The 19,752-nt window shown below is 46.9% G+C and overlaps 1 protein-coding gene across 4 annotated transcripts in view; it reads right to left on the reverse strand.

Moving 5' to 3' along the window:
* Positions 1–19,752, reverse strand: part of LOC147123520 (AT-rich interactive domain-containing protein 3A-like) — a 613,732-nt gene that overhangs the window by 21,283 nt on the left and 572,697 nt on the right. The gene's annotated exons all lie outside the window — the stretch shown is intronic.

A 19,752-nucleotide genomic window follows, 5' to 3' on the forward strand; every position in this document is an offset into this window, starting at 1 on the left:
CACCTTAAACATTCACTCCCTCCACCACCGGCGCACTGTGGCTGCAGTGTGTACCATCTACAAGATGCACTGCAGCAACTCGCCAAGGCTTCTTCGGCAGCACCTCCCAAACCCGCAACCTCTTCCATCTAGAAGGACAAGGGCAGCAGGCGCATGGGAACACCATCACCTGCAAGTTCCCCTCTGTTGTGTATGCACCTTTAAGAGAATAACTGGTCTCAGACTGCAATACCGGCAGTGACCACCCCTGTATAAAAGGCGCTAGTGAGCCTCTGTGTTTTTAGTTTCACTATTGACTTCCACCAGCAAAGACTTATTTTGTTCCACTCCTGCTGTCCGTGTCTCAATCATTCACGGACGTAATACTGGCGACGAGTAAGAAACGAACTTACCTGCAACTCGGCAGCACCTCAGACGATGTTATTGAAGGTCGAAGCCAGAAGAAAAAAAAAACCCAAAGAAACTCGAGAAATGGGCGTCGACCGTGGGCAACCGCCCTCCAAATTGTCGGATTGAAAACTTGCAGGAGAGACTGTCAAGAGCCAGGCTTGGTTCCCCGGTCTGTGGGTTCCCAGCTAATCGGGCTGGTGGCAAGTAGTGCACTGATCCTTCCTGGGCTGCGGCGGGCTAGAGCTCGATCGGGTGGCTTTTCAACAGGGCCGGGCAGCGAGTCGGGAAGCAAAGAGAGAGAGAGAGGGTGGAGCACACAGGACGCGGCCGGTGCTTCGAAGCCGGGCAGCGTTCGGGCCTAAGAAGAGGGAGGGAAGTGTCCCAGAGGGTCCGCTCCACGACGGGAAAATAATAAAGAAAAAAATATTAAACGCGCAAGAAACCATGGAAAGCAGCGCTAACAAAAGCGGGGAAGAAGGCAAAGCGCGGGAGGCGCCATTTTGTTAAATCGGGGAAGAAGGCAAAGCGTGGGAGGCGCCATTTTAGATTTGCAAGATGCCGAAGACTGGCTGTATCACTGCTTTTGATAATACAATAGAGGACTGGACCACGTATGTGGAAAGAGTCGAGGTATATTTCGAGGCAAACGAAATAGCGGAGGGGAAAAAGGCATCGATATTGCTAAACTTAATGGGCGCTAGAACGTACGGCCTATTGCGGGACCTGATCACTCCAGCCAAGCCGAAGGCGAAGAGTTTTAACGAAATTGTTGCTGTCCTACAGGAACACCTAAACCCTGCACTGCTGTTGATAGCAGAAAGATTTAAATTCCACAGGAGAACTCAGCACAAAGATGAGAGCAATGCTGAGTATCTTACGGAACTATGCAAGCTATCAAAGCACTGCCAGTTTGGAGCAGGACTGGCCGATACCCTACTGGACAAATTTGTCTGTGGACTCCTGAGTGAAGGAACACAGAAGAAGTTACTCTCAGAGAAAGAGCTGACGCTAGATAAGGCTTTCAGCGTAGCAGTATCGTATGAAGCAGCAGCCAGGGGAGCTGCAGAAATTCAACAAAAACCACAGGAATACGGCACCCACGAAATGACACGGGGATTTGCAAAATGTTATCGCTGCGGCAGAACTAACCATGACCAGAAGGACTGCTGGACCAAAGACAAAATATGCAGGCAATGCGGGAAGATGGGACACATTGCACGAGTTTGCAGGTCTGGGAAGAATACCAGCGACAACAAAAAGGCTACTAAGGAACCGTACAAGAAAGTACAAAAGATGACGGACAGTAGTTCCGAAGACCAGATGAGCGATAGTGAATCCGGGAACAGGAGACTAAGCTGTCTCAAACTTCACAATGTAATCGCAAAAGAGGATCACCGAACCATTTGGGTCACCCTCATGATAGCAGGGTCCCAAGTTAAAATGGAATTGGATACAGGATCAGCGCTAACCGTCATGAATCGACGAGACTACGAGCGGCTATTTTCACATACACCCTTGAGAGAGACATCCATCGTCTTGACGACGTATACGGGGCAAAAAGTATACCCCAGAGGAAAAATAAGGGTGCCTGTCGAATACAACGGCAAGAAAATACGGAAATTGTATCTCTACATACTGCCAAATGGTGGACCACCGTTATTGGGACGGGAATGGATCAGGAAGATAAACTTAGATTGGCACTCCATTTATGCAATGACGGTGGACGGTAAAAAAGATGAAGACGTCACTCCTGGACGATTGTCAACAATCTTAGCTAACGCCAAAGAGGTATTTCAACAAGAACTGGGCACGCTTAAAGGCGTAACCGCCTCGATAAAAATAGAAGAGAATGCAGTTCCCAAGTTTTTCAAAGCAAGACCGGTACCATATGCAATTCGCCCAGCTGTCGAGGCAGAGCTGGAGAATCTGGAGAAGGCGGGCATGTTGTCTAAGGTCGACTGGAGCGAGTGGGCGACACCCATCGTTCCTGTCATGAAGAAAACGTTAAGCAATAAGTCCGGGGAGCCAAGGAAGATTCGCATCTGTGGGGATTTCAAGGTGACGGTGAACCCAGTCCTTCACACAGTACAATATCCTCTTCCAAGGATAGAAGATATCTTTGCCTCACTGTCTGGAGGGAAGCGTTTTACAAAAATTGACCTAGCACAAGCATTTCTGCAGATGGAGGTTGAGGAGTCCTCTAGGAAGTATCTCACGATAAACACTCACAAAGGTCTTTACCAGTATCATCGATTAGTATTCGGAGTAGCATCGGCTCCGGCGATATGGCAAAGAGCGATGGAACAAGTCCTGCAAGGGATTCCGGGGACTCAGTGTTACTTGGACGACATCCTTGTGACAGGTGAAGATGACAGTGAACACCTTAACAACCTAGAACAGGTGCTCACTAGACTACGGGAATATGGGCTGCGAGCCAACCGCCCCAAGTGCGAATTCTTTAAGAAACAGATATCGTATTGTGGCCACGTGATTGATGAAGAGGGGTTACATAAGTCCCCTGACAAAATTGAAGCGGTTGTTAAGGCCCCAGCGCCTGAAAATGTGTCGCAACTGAGGTCATTCCTCGGATTGGTGAATTACTATCATAAGTTTTTGCCGAATTTGTCGACAATTTTGCACCCACTGAACGCCCTGCTACGAACGGGGGTAGCATGGAAATGGAGCGATGATTGTAAGCGTGCTTTTCAGAAGAGTAAGGACTTAATCACTTCAAGGGAAGTATTGGCTCACTACAACCCAGCACTGCCGATCAGACTGGCGTGTGATGCATCTCCCTACGGCATTGGGGCGGTACTGTCACATAAATTCCTTGATGGTTTAGAGAGGCCGATAGCTTTTGCGTCACGCTCGTTAACTTCTGCCGAGCGTAACTATGCTCAGATTGACAGAGAGGCCCTCAGCATAGTGTGGGGGGTGAAGAAGTTCAATCACTACCTGCACGGTCAAAAATTTACTCTACTAACCGATCATCAACCTCTTGTCTCCATTTTCAACCCTCAGAAGGGCGTACCGATAATGACAGCGCAACGGCTGCAGAGATGGTCCCTTTTCCTAGGGGCACACCAATATGACATCGAGTACAAAGGAACTAAACAGCATGGAAATGTTGATGGATTGTCACGCCTACCGTTGCCGACGGTGGAAGAAGAAGACCTTGCAGTGGATCCAATGGAGTTATTCCACTCGACCATAGTCGAATGTCTCCCTGTGACGAATGCAAACATAGAAAAGGAAACACAGAATGACCCGACACTATCACGGGTCTATGATTTAACGGTGAAGGGATAGCCAGCACATGGTGAACCACTGCTGCCAGCATTCTCGCCGAGAAGAGAACAGCTGTCAGTGTGCAGAGGAACCTTGATGTGTGGATCCAGAGTAGTAATTCCACCTAAGTTGATGGATAGAGTGCTCAATGAGCTTCATGAGGGTCATCTGGGTGGGGTAAAAATGAAGAACTTAGCCAGAGCATTTGTGTGGTGGCCGGGAATCGATAGAGAAATCGAAGAGATGACCAAGAGCTGTGCAGGATGCCAGAAGGTCCAAAACGCCCCACCACAAACTCCTCTGCATCCATGGGAGTGGCCCTCATCTCCATGGCAAAGGGTGCACATTGATTTTGCTGGTCCCTTCATGGACTCGATGTTTTTAATTGCGGTGGATGCACATTCAAAGTGGCCAGAGGTAATAAAAATGTCCTCAACCACCACAGAAAAAACTATCACAGTTTTAAGAACCATATTCGCCAGGAATGGGCTGCCTGAACAGATTTGCTCTGACATTGGACCACAGTTTGTGTCTGAAGAGTTCCGGAGGTTCTTAAAGAACAATGGTGTTAAGCACTACACATCTGCCCCAGATCATCCAGCCACTAATGGATTGGCCGAGAGGTTTGTCCAAACATTCAAGGAGGCTATCAAGGCAATGTGTAATGAAGATATACCCCTACAACACAAGGTGGACAACTTCTTGTTTGCCTACCGGAATGCGACACATGCGGTTACCAACCAAACCCCAGCCATGATGTTCTTCAATCGAAGACTACGATGCCGCTTGGATTTGGTTAAGCCAAACATCCGAAGAGATGTGGAGAACAGGCAGTTTCAGAATATGAATGAAAGGCCGACCAGGAGTTTTAAGATAGGTCAACCAGTTTTGGCCCGGGACTACCGCACTGAGAAATGGCAGCCAGGAACGATTTGTACACGGCAAGGACCTCTCATGTATACCGTGGACGTTGGAGAGAGCATTGTAAGACGCCATGCTGACCAGATTCTAGAGTCACTGGAAAACGTCAACTCCACACCACGATCTGATACACCTGGAAATGAAATCGACGTACCAATTGCAGCTACCGCAGAATCGGTGATATTGGAAGCAGATGAACCAAACAACGACATTGATCTCGACTCAACCTTGCCAGAAGAACCTGATACCCCAAAGAGGCGTTATCCAGACAGAATCAGGAAGCCTCCTCAAAGACTGAACTTATAATTGCTTAAACTTAACCAATGTATCTAGCAACCGTAATTGTGATTGTAATTAGTTATCATTTAGTTGTTAAATGAATGTTATGTACTGTTTATCTAAAAGGGGAGGAATTGTTGTGTATGCACCTTTAAGAGAATAACTGGTCTCAGACTGCAATACCGGCAGTGACCACCCCTGTATAAAAGGCGCTAGTGAGCCTCTGTGTTTTTAGTTTCACTATTGACTTCCACCAGTAAAGACTTATTTTGTTCCACTCCTGCTGTTCGTGTCTCAATCATTCACAGACGTAATACCCTCCAAGTCACACACCATTCTGAGTTAGAAGTATATCGCCGATCCTTCATCGTCGCTGGGTCAAAATCCTGGAACTCCCTTCCTAACAGCATTGTGGGAGTACTTTCACCACACGGACTGCAGCGGTTCAAGAAGGTGGCTCACTACCACCTTCTCAAGGGCAATTAGGGATGGGCAATAAATGCTGGCCTTGCCAGCGATGCCCAGATCCCACAAACGAATTTTAAAAAAGGTGCAACACTGACCCATCATCAACAGTGTTTTGTTTGTTAACTGGTTATTGAGCAACTATTCAAAGAAACCGGCAAATTTACTCAGGATTTACTTGATTCATACATCACATTAATTCTGTTATAACTGAAGCTGGCACAAACACACCAGAAATTTCTGCAGAGTTCAAGGTGTGAGTAGAGCAGGAAAGAGCAGGGGAGTTATCCCTGATGTCCTGGCCAATATTTATCCCTCAACCAACACAACAAAAACAGATCATTTGGTCATTATCACATTGCTGTTTGTGGGAGCTTGCTGTGTGCAAATTGGCTGCCGCATTACCCACATTACAACAGTGTCTCCACTTCAAAAGTACTCCATTGGCTATAAAGTGCTTTGAGACATCCGGTGGTGGTGAAAGGCACTATATAAATGCAAGTCTTTCTTTTTCTAGTCTTTTGGTGAATCCTGTAGCATAGGTGTTATACCAAATGTCCCGTTGCTAGATATTCTGAAGGAAGGAAAAGCAGGAACAGCAGGAGACGACAGCCTGGGAGGATTCTGACCATAGGAAGAGGGTTTTAGGACTCAGTACTAACCAATGCAATATGGGTACCAGTGATATGTTCCTTATCTGGATCTCAGCAACTGAATAATGTGTACGGAGCCCATGTCTTGGCAGTGACTGAACCTTAGACCCATGTCAGTTGGAATCATAGAATCTTATAGCATAGAAGGAGGCCTTTCGACCCATCATGCCTGTGCCGCTCTTTGATAGAGCTATCCAATTAGTCCCACTCCCTGCTCTTTTCTCTCATTCAAGTAATTATCCAATTCCCATTAGAAAGTTACTAATGAATCTGCTTCCACTACCCTTTCAGGCAGTGTATTCCAGATCATAAAAACTAGCAGTGTCGAGAAAAGTTCTCCTTCCTCATACCAGACCTGAAGCGTAGGTGCAACATCCAGGTGGCAAGCTCAGTGGAAGTGAAGGTGATCACTGTCCTCAACTTCTACACAAGGTGCTTCGAAGCACCAACAGAAAACATCACTCAGCCTCTCACAGACATTTACAAGAGCAATGCAGATACAACAGATGTCAGAGACAGCAGGAAAATAACTGAAGACAGTCTGAGGGCATCACATGGAGCATAAGAGAGGACAAAGTTACATAATGTGATGACAATAAGCCTTTAAAGGAACAGCCACACTGCAAACAGCTTTAGTGAATCATAGTGGTCCAGAAATTTGGGTCTCCATGGGTGAGTACGCACGGGGTACTCACCCGTAAGCCCAATGGAAGTACCGGTTTCGTGCATGCACTGCGCATGCTTGGGAAACCGGCACTTCCGTTCCCCTGAAAGAAAGGGTTCAGAGTTCGAACGCGTGTGCAGGAGAGGCAGCGCGTGCGCATCGAACTTATGTTTTTTTTGCAGGTTTTCCCGGGAGGGTAAGTCACCAGAAGTTAGACATGTAAAAAGCAGTCACAAGGTCTGCTTTTTACAAGGCAAGTGGTGAATTAATTAAAATTAAAACATTCTTCCACAGGTTTATTATTTTTAAATACTTCAAAGGTAAGTTTATTTTTAGCCCCGTTAGAAAATGTAATTAATTTTTTTCAAAAATTTAAATTATTGTTTAAAATAGTTATTTCATGTAATTTATAGTTTATTTTAAAAATGTGGGCCTAGAAATTGAGTTTTGGCTTAGCCAGGGCTTTAGCGCCGGAAGTTAGTGCCGGCGCTAAGTCCCCCTGCGCGCACCAAAAATTCAGCAGGGCCGCGCCCAAACGGCTGCCGGCGCTACTGAAGGGTCTTTGCGGCGGTAAATCGGCGCTAACTGCCGTTTCGCGCCGCAATTCCGGCGCTGCGGCACCCGATGCGGTGCGGCAGGCTCGGGAAGTGCAGGCCTCCTCCTTCCCTTAAGGAGGAGCTGCCTGCACCCGGCCGCGGCCCGCGAAAATCTTTTTAAAAATGAGCCCGGCACCTCGGACAAGTGCCGGGCTTGCTTCTGTTCCGGGGGGGGGGGGGGGGGGAAGTCCGGGGAGGGAGCTGCGGCCAGGCGGCCGGCGGGAAAGCGGCCGGCCGCCGCGGGGCCTTTAATGCGCCGGCGCAAAGACTTGTAAGACTCTGTTGCCAGAGTCTTAGTTGCGGCTGCCACGGGCGAGGCGGCCGCAACTGAATTTCGGCGCTGGGGCCCGTCGGCATGGCAACCGGGACGCTGCGCACACCGATGACGTCATCGGTGCCGGCGCAGCGCTACCGGCCTACCGCGGCGGAAGGGCCCCAGGCAATTTCGGCGCCGGCGCCAATTGCAGCGCTAGGCCCTCTAGCGCCGCAAAATCGGCGCTAAGGGCACTCAATTTCTAGGCCGTGATTTTTTAAAACAATTATTTGAACATTTAGTGATGTTTTGGGGCTTATAGTATTTATAGGTTTGACAGATCTTCCTGTCAAACTTATGAATGAAGCATTCCCTGCTACAACTGGCTCTCCGTGGCCCACGTGATCCCAGGGGACGCGTCAAACTAACTGCGCCCCTGGGAAACGCAAGCACTGCGCGCCGGCAGTTGGAGGAGGCCCAGGATCGGAATCCCACGCGGGCCCACAGCTCAACGGCCGGCGCGGTAGATAAGTGCAGGTCGGGGGCCTGCACCCGCAGGAAGCCCCCAACCCGAATTTCTGGGCCATAGTCTTTGGATCACAACCCACGGAAGTTGAAGGACAAAAATGAACATACCTTATAATTTTAAAAAATGTATAATAAGAGGGGAGCAGAAATGACATCAAATTGTAAGCTAAAATCTATAAGCTCTTGCTTTAAAGAAAACTTTGAAAAACATTGACAACAAGGCTGATCCCTAGTGTTGAGGGTCTGAGCTATGAGGCAAAACTTTGGGACATTCTGAGGATCTGATAGGCATTATATAAATGCACTTTCTTTATTTCTTTACCCAGTAGCAATGCTAATCTGATTGGTCTATAGGTACCCAGTTCAAGCTCCTACAATTTTCTCTCTGATTTTCCTCAATATTCTCGGATGTATGTCATCAGTGCCCTTTTTCACTTCGAGTTGCATCATTTTTTCAGCACTATTTTCCTTTATTTCCCTACAGTTATTTTGTCCAATTGTACAACCTCCTTTTATACCCTTTCATTCCCACTATCACACTCTTGTTTAAAATGTGAAGCAAAGTACTAATTTTGTATCTCCACCTTCATTCTCCGTGAGATTTCCTTTTTCATCTCTAACCAGTTCTAAACTTTCATTAACATAGAAACATAGAAGATAGGAGCAGGAGTAGGCCATTTGGCCCCTCAAGCCTGCTCCGTCATTCAATGCGATCATGGCTGATCATCCAAATTCAATACCCGGTCCCTGCTTTCTCCCCAAACCCCTTGATCCCTTTAGCCTTAAGAAATATATCCAACTCCTTCTTGAATATATTTAATGTATTGGCCGCTACTGCCTCCTGTGGCAGAGAATTCCACAGGTTCACCACTCTCTGGGTGAAGAAATTCCTCCTCATTTCTGTCCTAAATGGCCTACTCCTTATCCTTAGACTGTGACCCCTGGTTCTGGGCTCCCTGACCATCGGGAACATCCTTCCTGCATCTAGTCTGTCTAGTCCTGTCAGAATTTTATAAGTTTCAATGAGATCCCCTCTCATTCTTCTAAACTCCAGCGAGTACAAGGCCAATCGACCCAATCTCTCCTCATACGTCATTCCTGCCATCCCAGGTATCAGCCTGGTGAATCTTCACTGAACTCCTTCCATGGCAAGAACATCCTTCCTCAGATAAGGCGACCAAAACTGCACACAATACTCAAGATGTGGTCTCACCAAGGCCCTGTATAACTGCAGCAAGACATCCTTGTTCCTGTACTCAAACCCTCTCGCTACAAAGGCCAACATGCCATTTGCCTTCTTAACCACCTACTGCACCTGCATGCTTACCTTCAGCGACTGGTGCACAAGGACACCCAGGTCTCGTTGCACTTCCCCTTCTCCAAATCTATTGCCATTCAAATAATAATCTGCCTTCCTGTTTTTGCCACCAAAGTGGATAACCTCACATTTATCCACATTATATTGCATCTGCCATGCTTTTGCCCAATCACCCAACCTGTCCAAATCATCCTGGAGTTTCTCGGCATCCTCCTCACAGCACACACACCCACCCAGCTTTGTGTCGTCTGCAAATTTTGAGATATTACATCTAGTTCCCTTGTCTAGATCATTAATATATATTGTGAATAGCTGGGGTCCAAGGACCGATCCCTGCGGTACCCCACAAGTCACTGCCTGCCACTCGGAAAAAGACCCATTTATTCCAACTCTTTGCTTTCTGTCTGCCAACCAGTTCTCTATCCAAGTCAATACCTTGCCCCCAATCCCACATGCCTTAACTTTACACGCTAATCTCTTATGCGGGACCTTATCGAAAGCCTTCTGAAAGTCCAAACACACCACATCCACTGGTTCTCCCTTATCTATTTTACCAGTTACATCCTCAAAAAATTCCAGTAGATTAGTCAAGCACGATTTACCTTTTGTAAATCCATGTTGACTTTGTCTGATCCTGTCACTGTTTTCCAAGTGCTCTGCTATTACATCTTTTATTATAATAGGCTCTAGCATTTTCCCCACTACCAACGTCAGGCTTATCGGTCTGTAATTCCCCATTTTCTCTCTACCACCTTTTTTGAATAGTGGGGTAACATTAGCTACCCTCCAATCCATGGGTACTGTTCCAGATTCCATCGAATGCTGGAAGATGATCAGCAATGCATCTACTATTTCTAGGGCCAGTTCCTTAAGTACCCTAGGATGTAGATTATCAGGCCCTGGGGATTTATCGGCCTTCAATCCCATCAATTTCCCTAACACCATTTCCCTACAAATACTGATTTCTTTCAGTTCCTCCCTTTCATCAGACCCTATGTTCCCCAACATCTCTGGGGGGTTTCTTGTGTCCTTCTTTGTGAAGACAGAACCAAAATATGTATTTAATTGGTCAGCCATTTCTTTGTTCCCCATTATAAATTCCCCTGATTCTGACTGCAAGGGAGCTACGCTTGACTTCACCAATCTTTTTCTCTTCACATATCTATAAAAGCTTTTACAATCAGTTTTTATGTTCCCTGTAGGCTTACTCTCATATTCTATTTTCCCTTTCTTAATGAATCCCTTTGTCCTCCTTTGTTGAATCCTAAACTGCTCCTAATCCTCAGGTTTACTGCTTTTTCTGGCCAATTTATATGTCCTCTCCTTGGATCTTATGCTATCCCTAATTTCCCTTGTTAGCCACGGTTGAGTCACCTTTTTTGTTTTGTTTTTATGCCAAACTGGGATGAACAAATTCTGTAGTTCATCCATGCGGTCTTTGAATGTTTGCCATTGCCTATCCACCGTCAACCCTTTGAGTGACATTCCCCAATCAATCCTACCCAATTCGCGCCTCAGACCATCGTAGTTTCCTTTATTTAAATTTAACAATTCTTTTGCTGTTTTATGTGCCTATAAAATTCTTTAATATTGCCCTTTATAACTGCAGGTCTTTCTTTCATGGTTCCTTTTCCATTCCAATCTCTTTTGTTTCCCATCTACATATTTTCTATTCTCCCTTTGATTTTCTTTTGTATCATTCCTCCTAGATTAATTATTTTTTAAGTTCATTTCTGTACTCATCGAAGGAACTACAGTTTTTGCTACATACTCTTTACTTCTTATGGGAATATGTCTAATCTCTACACTAATTATTTTTTGTTTGAAAATTTCCTATTTTTTGTCCACTGCTGTACCTGTCAATTTCTGTTTCCAATCTTAATGGGCGAGTAGTTCCCCTTTTATCTGTTGAAATTTACTTTTTGTTCCTAATTAAGTACCTATATCTTTGACTTTTAGCTGTCTTTTTCAGTTCTTATATTGAACCTAATTATGTTTGCTGTCTGCTAGATGTTCCTCTACACTTACATTACCTAATTATGTGGAACCAGATCCTTACTTATTGGACTAAAAGCATAGTGATGTGGAAAGCAGTCCTGGTTACATCAGAGTCCTGAATTTCCCACACATCTTTCAAAGTCCTCTTCTCTGCATAACAAGAGTTATCTCTTGCAAATGAAAATTATCTTATGCAAGTATGTAACACAGAAACAATACATCAGGCCTCCCATCTTCTACCCTCCATAAACTTGAACTCATCCAAAACTCTGCTGCCCATATCCTAACTCGCACCAAGTCCTGTTCACCCATCACCCCTGTGCTCGCTGACCTACACTGGTCCGACAACGCCTCGATTTTAAAATTCCCATCCTTGTTTTCAAATCTCCCCATGGTCTCGCCCCTCTCTATCTTTGTAACCACCCTCTGAGATCTCTGCATTCCACCAATTCTGGCCTCTTGTGCATGCCCAATTTTAATCGCTCCACCAATGGCGGCTGTGCCTTCAGCTGCCTGGGGCCGAAGTTCTGGAATTCCTTCCCTAAGCTGTTGTGTATGTACCTTTAAGGGAATAACTGGTCTCAGACTGCAGTACCGGCAGTGACCACCCCTGTATAAAAGGCGCTAGCAGCCCTCTGTAGTTTAAGTTTCCCAATTGTCTCCATTCAGTAAAGACTTGTTATGATCAACTCCTGCTATCCGTGTCTCAATTATACACAGACATAATATTGGCGACGAGCAGATACAAACTTACCTACAGTCTGCACCACCTCCTGGGATCCATTCCTGAAGCGAAGTGAGCAGAGGTCGAAGCCAGAAGGAAGAAAGAAGCAGTAGAAACGGGCATCGACCGTGGGCATCCGCCCCTGATTCAGCGGAGTTGAAGATTGCAGGAGAGGCTGTCGAGAGCGGGGCTTGGTTCCTGTCGACGGTGCTTCAGCTAACCGGGCAGGTAGTACACTGATCGTTCCTGGGCTGTGGCGGTCTAGAACTCGAGTGGATGGCTTGCAACGGGGCCGAGCAGCATTGTCAGGAAGAGAGGAGAGAGAGAGGGTGGAGCACACAGGGCCCGGCCGGTGCTACGAAGCCGGGCTGCGTACAGACCCGAGAAGAGGGAGGCAAGAGTCCCATAGGGTTGTTCCACGACGGGAAAATAATAAAATAACAAAGGAAATATATATAAAATGCGCAGGAAGCCGCGAGGAGCTGCAGGTTGCAACGGAAACCGCGGAAAGCAGCGCTAGCAACAGCGGGGAAGAAGGCAAAGCGCGGGAGGCGCCATCTTAATCCAGCGGGGGAGAAGGCAAAGCACGGGAAGCGCCATTTTGTTAAATCTGGGAAGAAGGCAAAGCGCGGGAGGCGCCATTTTAGATTTCCAAGATGCCGAAGACTGGCTGTATCACTGCCTTTGATAATGCAATAGTGGACTGGACCACGTATGTGGAAAGAGTCGAGGTATATTGCGAGGCAAACGAAATAGCCGATGAGAAAAAGGCATCGGTACTGCTAAACTTAATGGGCGCAAGAACGTACGGCCTATTGCGGGACCTGATTGCTCCAGCCAAACCGAAGGCGAAGAGTTTAACGAAATTGTTGCTATCCTACAGGAACACCTAAACCCTGCACCGCTGCTGATAGCAGAAAGATTTAAATTCCACAGGAGAACTCAGCATAAAGATGAGAGCAATGCTGAGTACGTTACGGAACTACGCAAGCTATCAAAGCGCTGCCAGTTCGGAGCAGGACTGGCCGATACCCTACGGGACAAATTTGTCTGTGGACTCCTGAGTGAAGGAACCCAGAAGAGGTTACTCTCAGAGAAAGAGCTGATGCTAGATAAGGCTTTCAGCGTGGCAGTATCGTACGAAGCGGCAGCCAGGGGAGCTGCGGAAATACAACAAAAGCCACGGGAATACGGCACCCACGAACTGACACGGGGATTTGCAAAATGTTATCGCTGTGGCAGAACTAACCATGACCAGAAGGACTGCTGGTTCAAGGACAAAATATGCAGGCAATGCTGAAAGATGGGACACATTGCACGAGTTTGCAGGTCTGGGAAGAAGACCAACGACAACAAAAAGGCTACTAAGGAACCGTACAGGAAAGTACAAAAGATGACGGACAGTAGTTCCGAAGACCAGATGAGCGATAGTGAATCCGGGAACAAGAGACTAAGCTGTCTCAAACTTCACAACGTAATCGCAAAAGAGGATCACCGAACCATTTGGGTCACCCTCACGATAGCAGGGTCCCAAGTCAAAATGGAATTGGATACAGGATCAGCTCTAACCATCTTGAATCGATGAGACTATGAGCGGCTATTCTCACACATACCCTTGAGAGAGACATCCATTATCTTGAAGACGTATACGGGGCAAAAAGTATACCCCAGAGGAAAAATAAGGGTGCCTGTCGAATACAACGGCAAGAAAATACGGAAATTGTATCTCTACATTCTGCAAGATGGTGGACCACCGTTATTGGGACATGAATGGATCAGAAAGATAAGTTTAGACTGGCACTCCATTCAGGCACTGACGGTGGCTGGTAAAAAGGATGACGACGTCACTCCTGGACGATTGTCAACAATCTTAGCTGACACCAAAGAGGTATTTCAACAAGAACTGGGCACTCTTAAAGGCGTAACCGCCTCGATAAAAATAGAGGAGAATGCAATTCCCAAGTTTTTCAAAGCAAGACCGGTACCATATGCAATTCGCCCAGCCGTCGAGGCAGAGCTGGAGAATGCAGACATGTTATCTAAGGTAGACTGGAGCGAGTGGGCGACACCCATCGTTCCTGTCATGAAGAAAACGTTAAACAATAAGTCTGAGGAGCCAAGGAAGGTTCGCATCTGTGGGGACTTCAAGGTGACGGTGAACCCAGTCCTTCACACAGTACAATATCCTCTTCCAAGGATAGAAGATATCTTCACCTCACTATCTGGAGGGAAGCGTTTTACAAAAATTGACCTAGCACAAGCATATTTGCAGATGGAGGTTGAAGAATCCTCTAGGAAGTATCTCACGATAAACACTCACAAAGGTCTTTACCAGTATAATCGACTGGTATTCGGAGTAGCATCAGCTCCGGCGATATGGCAAAGAGCGATGGAACGAGTCCTGCAAGGGATTCCGGGGACTCAGTGTTACTTAGACGACATCCTAGTGATAGGTGAAGATGACAGTGAACACCTTAACAACCTAGAACAGGTGCTCACTAGACTACGTGAACATGGGCTACGAGCCAACCGCCCCAAGTGCGAGTTTTTTAAGAAACAGATATCGTATTGTGGCCACGTGGTTGATGAAGAGGGGTTACATAAGACCCCTGACAAAATTGAAGTGGTTGTTAAGGCCCCAGCGCCTGAAAATGTGTCGCAACTGAGGTAATTCCTCGGATTGGTGAATTACTACCGTAAGTTTTTACCGAATTTGTCCACAATTCTGCACCCACTGAACGCCCTACTACGAACGGGAGTAGCATGACAATGGAGCAATGACTGTAAGCGGGCCTTTCAGAAGAGTAAGGACCTAATCACTTCAAGAGAAGTATTGGCTCACTACAACCCATCACTACCGATAAGACTGGCGTGTGATGCGTCTCCCTACGGCATTGGGGCGGTACTGTCACATAAATTCCTTGATGGGTTAGAGAGGCCGATAGCTTTTGCGTCACGTTCGTTAACTTCGGCCGAGCGTAACTACGCCCAGATTGACCGAGAGGCCCTCAGCCTAGTGTGGGGGGTGAAGAAGTTCAATCACTACCTGCACGGTCAAAAATTTACTCTACTAACTGATCATCAACCTCTTGTCTCCATTTTCAACCCTCAGAAGGGTGTACCGATAATGATAGAACAACGGCTACAGAGGTGGTCCCTTTTCCTAGGGGCACACCAATATGACATCGAGTACAAAGGAACTAAACAGCATGGGAATGCTGATGGATTGTCGCGCCTTCCATTGCCGATGGTGGAAGAAGAACTTGCAGTGGATCCAATGGAGATATTCCACTCGACCATAGTCGAATGTCTCCCTGTGACGAATGCAAGCATAGAAAAGGATACACGGAATGACCCGACACTATCCCGGGTCTATGATTTAACGGTGAAGGGATGGCCAGCACATGGCGAACCACTGCTGCCAGCATTCTCGCCGAGAAGAGAACAGCTGTCAGTGTGCAGAGGAACCTTGATGTGTGGATCCAGAGTCGTAATTCCACCTAAGTTGATGGATAGAGTGCTCAATGAGCTTCATGAGGGTCATCTGGGTGGGGTAAAAATGAAGAACTTAGCCAGAGCGTTTGTGTGGTGGCCGGGAATCGATAGAGAAATCGAAGAGATGACCAAGAGCTGTACAGGATGCCAGAAGGTCCAAAACGCCCCACCACAAGCTCCTCTACATCCATGGGAGTGGCCCTCATCTCCATGGCAAAGGGTGCACATTGATTTTGCTGGTCCCTTCATGGACTCGATGTTTTTAATTGCGGTGGATGCACATTCAAAGTGGCCAGAGGTAATAAAAATGTCCTCAACCACCACAGAAAAAACTATCACAGTCTTACGAACCATACTCGCCAGGAATGGGCTGCCTGAACAGATTTGCTCTGACAATGGACCACAGTTTGTGTCTGAAGAGTTCCGGAGGTTCTTAAAGAACAATGGTGTTAAGCACTACACATCTGCCCCATATCATCCAGCCACTAATGGATTGGCCAAGAGGTTTGTTCAAACATTCAAGAAGGCTATCAAGGCAATGTGTAATGAAGATATACCCCTACAACACAAGATGGACAACTTCTTGTTTGCCTACCGGAATGCGACACATGCAGTTGCCAACCAAACTCCTGCCATGATGTTCTTCAATCGAAGACTACGATGCCGCTTGGATCTGGTTAAGCCGAACATCAGAAGAGATGTGGAGAACAGGCAGTTTCAGAATATGAATGAAAGACCGACCAGGAGTTTTAAGATAGGTCAACCAGTGTTGGCCCGGGACTACCGCACAGAGAAATGGCAGCCAGGAACGATTTGTACACGGCAAGGACCTCTCATGTATACCGTGAACATTGGAGAGAACATTGTAAGACGCCATGCTGACCAGATTCTAGAGTCACTGGAAAACGTCAACTCCACACCACGATCTGATACACCTGGCGATGAAGCCGACGTACCAATTGCATCTACCGCAGAATCGGTGATATTGGAAGCAGATGTACCAAACAACGACATTGATCCTGACTCAACCTTGCCAGAAGAACCTGATACCCCAAAGAGGCGTTATCCAGACAGAATCAGGAAGCCTCCTCAAAGACTGAACTTATAATTGCTTAACCTCAACCAATGTATCTAGCAACCGTAATTGTGATTGTAATTAGTTATCATTTAGTTGTTAAATGAATGTTATGTACTGTTTATCTAAAAGGGGAGGAATTGTTGTGTATGTACCTTTAAGGGAATAACTGTTCTCAGACTGCAGTACCGGCAGTGACCACCCCTGTATAAAAGGCGCTAGCAGCCCTCTGTAGTTTCAGTTTCCCAATTGTCTCCATTCAGTAAAGACTTGTTATGATCAACTCCTGCTGTCCGTGTCTCAATTATACACGGACATAATATAAGCCTCTCTGCTTTTCTACCTCACTCTCCTCCTTTAAGACACTCCTTTAAACCAGCCTGTCACCTGTCCTAATATCTCCTTACATGGCTCAGTATCAAATTTTGTTTGATGATGCGCCTGTGAGGCATCTTGGGACATTTTACTATGGTAAAGGCGCTATATAAATGCAAGTTGTGGTTGTTGCCTGCACTGGTAATATCTCCTGAACAAGCTTTGAAGTAAAACACGATGTCCTCCTGCGTTATTATAATGATTGGTTGAAATACTGGTAGCCTCAGTGTGAAACTGAACATCAGGTTTGTGAATAGTCTCTGGTTCAACCAGAGAGAGAGAGAGAGAGAGAGAGAGGTCATGGAGGGGGATAGAATCAGGGGCAAAGAAGCAGAGTATATGGTGGGGGATAAAGACGACGCTTGCATGATGCTGAGCAAGAGGAAGCTGTAACTAATCTATGACTTGATGTTGGAAAAGCAATCTGACAACCTGAAGGCAGTTGAAGGGTCAAGATTAAAAGTGGAGAGGTATTCACTAGGGAGACTGCAGCAGAGTCAATGCTGGAGTTTAACCAGCTAAAACCACATAGAACACTGAGAAGCTTCCTGCTACTTGTCAATCCAGGACCACTCACGCATTATATTATTGGTTGAGGGTTATCTAGAGCTGAACCACCACTGACAGCTAGGAAGCCAGATTGACTTATCAATCACCAAAAGTGCAGCAGAATAGTGCGGACCTGCCTGGGTCAGGTATTGAATCACCAAGCCTGCCACAGAGAATTGAACTTCCTCTGTTGGGTATGCCATCTTGGAGATACTGTGAACCAAAAAAGATTCTGCTTACCTGCCACCAAAGAGTGCAGTCACTAATGACTTGGAAGTTGGTCACTAGACTATTGACAAGTGCAAGTTTGAACCCTTATTAGAGAGCATGTACAAGAAGCTCTTCAAAAAGCCCCAGGACATCGCTGCAGGCGTTCCTCAGGGCAGTTTCTAGGCCCAACCATCTTCAGTTGCTTCATCAATGACTTTCCTTCCATCATAAGGTCAAACGTGGGGATGTTCGCTGATGATTGCACAGTGTTCAGCTCCATTTGCAACTCCTCAGATAATGAAGCAGTCCATGCCCGCATGCAGCAAGACCTGGACAGCATTCAGGCTTGGGCTGATAAGTGGCAAGTAAAATTCGCACCACACAAGTGCAAAGCGATTGGCTAAGTGACAGGAAACAGAGAGTAGTGGTGAACGGTTGTTTTTCAGACTAGAGGAAGGTATACAGTGGTGTTCCCCAGGGGTCGGTACTAGGACCACTTCTTTTCTTGATATACATTAATGACTTGGATGTGGGTGTACAGGGCACAATTTCAAAATTTGAGGATGACACAAAAGTTAGAAGTATAGTGAACAGTGAGGAGGATAGTGATAGATTTCAAGAGAACATAGACAGGCTGGTGGAATGGGTGGACACGTGGCAGATGAAATTTAATGCAGAAAAGTGCGAAGTGATACATTTTGGTAGAAAGAATGAAAAGAGGAAATATAAACTAATGGGTACAATCCTAAAGGATAAACAGAGAGACATTCACGACGACATGCAAGCCGTGATCCTGACCAACGGTTCCACCACAGACCCAATTCACATAGGAACCGGGGTCAAGCAAGGCTGTGTCATCGCACCAACGCTCTTCTTGATCTTCCTTGCTGCAATGCTCCATCTCACCCTCAGTAAGCTCCCCGCTGGAGTGGAGCTAATTTACAGAACAAACAGGAAACTGTTCAACCTCCGTTGCCTCCAGTCCAGATCCAAGGTCGTCCCATCCTCTGTCGTCAAATTACAGTATGCAGACGACACTTGCGTCTGCGCTCACTCGGAAGTCGAACTCCAAACCATCGTCAACACCTTCACCAAAGCATATGAGAGCATAGGCCTTACACTAAACGTCCGTAAGATAAAGGTCCTCTACCAACCTGCCCCCGTCACACAATACTGCCCCACGATTATCAAAATCTACGACAAGGCCTTGGACAACGTGGACCACTTTCCATACCTTGGGAGCCTACTGTCAACAAGAGCAGACGTCAACGACGAAGTCCAACACCGCCTTCAGTGTGCCAGTGCAGCCTTCGGTCACCTGAGGAAGAGAGTGTTCGAAGACCATGGTCTACAGAGCAACAGTGATACCCGCCCTGCTGTATGCCTCAGAGACATGGACCATGTACAGCAGACACCTCAAAGCACTAGAGAGGTATCACCAATGCTGCCTCCGCAAGATCCTGCAAATCAATTGGCAGGATAGGCGCACCAATGTCCGTGTTCTTGCTCAGGCCAACATCCCCAACATCAAAGCTTTGACCACGCTCGATCAGCTCTGATGAACGGGCCACATCGTCTGCATGCCCGATACGAGACTCCCTAAACAAGCACTCTACTCAGAGCTCCAGTACGGCAAGAGAGCCCCAGGTGGGCAGAGGAAACGCTTCAAGGACACCCTCAAAGCCTCCTTGAAAAAGTGTAACATCCCCACCGACACCTGGGAATCCCTGGCCCAAGACCGCACAAAGTGGAGGAGAAGCATCCGGGAAGGCGCTGAACACCTCGAGTCTCTTCACCGGGAGCAAGTGGAAGCCAAGCGCAGGCAGTGCAAGGAGCGCGCGTCAACCCAAGCACCCCACCCACCCGCCCCTTCAACCACCGTCTGCCCCACCTGTGACAGAGGCTGTAGGTCCCGCATTGGACTCATCAGTCACCTGCAAACTCATTTTTAATGTGGAAGCAAATCATCCT

Source organism: Somniosus microcephalus, chromosome 2 (assembly GCF_052327205.1).
Source record: "Somniosus microcephalus isolate GS21.2 chromosome 2, FLI_Smic_1.0, whole genome shotgun sequence".
NCBI classification, from domain to species: domain Eukaryota; kingdom Metazoa; phylum Chordata; class Chondrichthyes; order Squaliformes; family Somniosidae; genus Somniosus; species Somniosus microcephalus.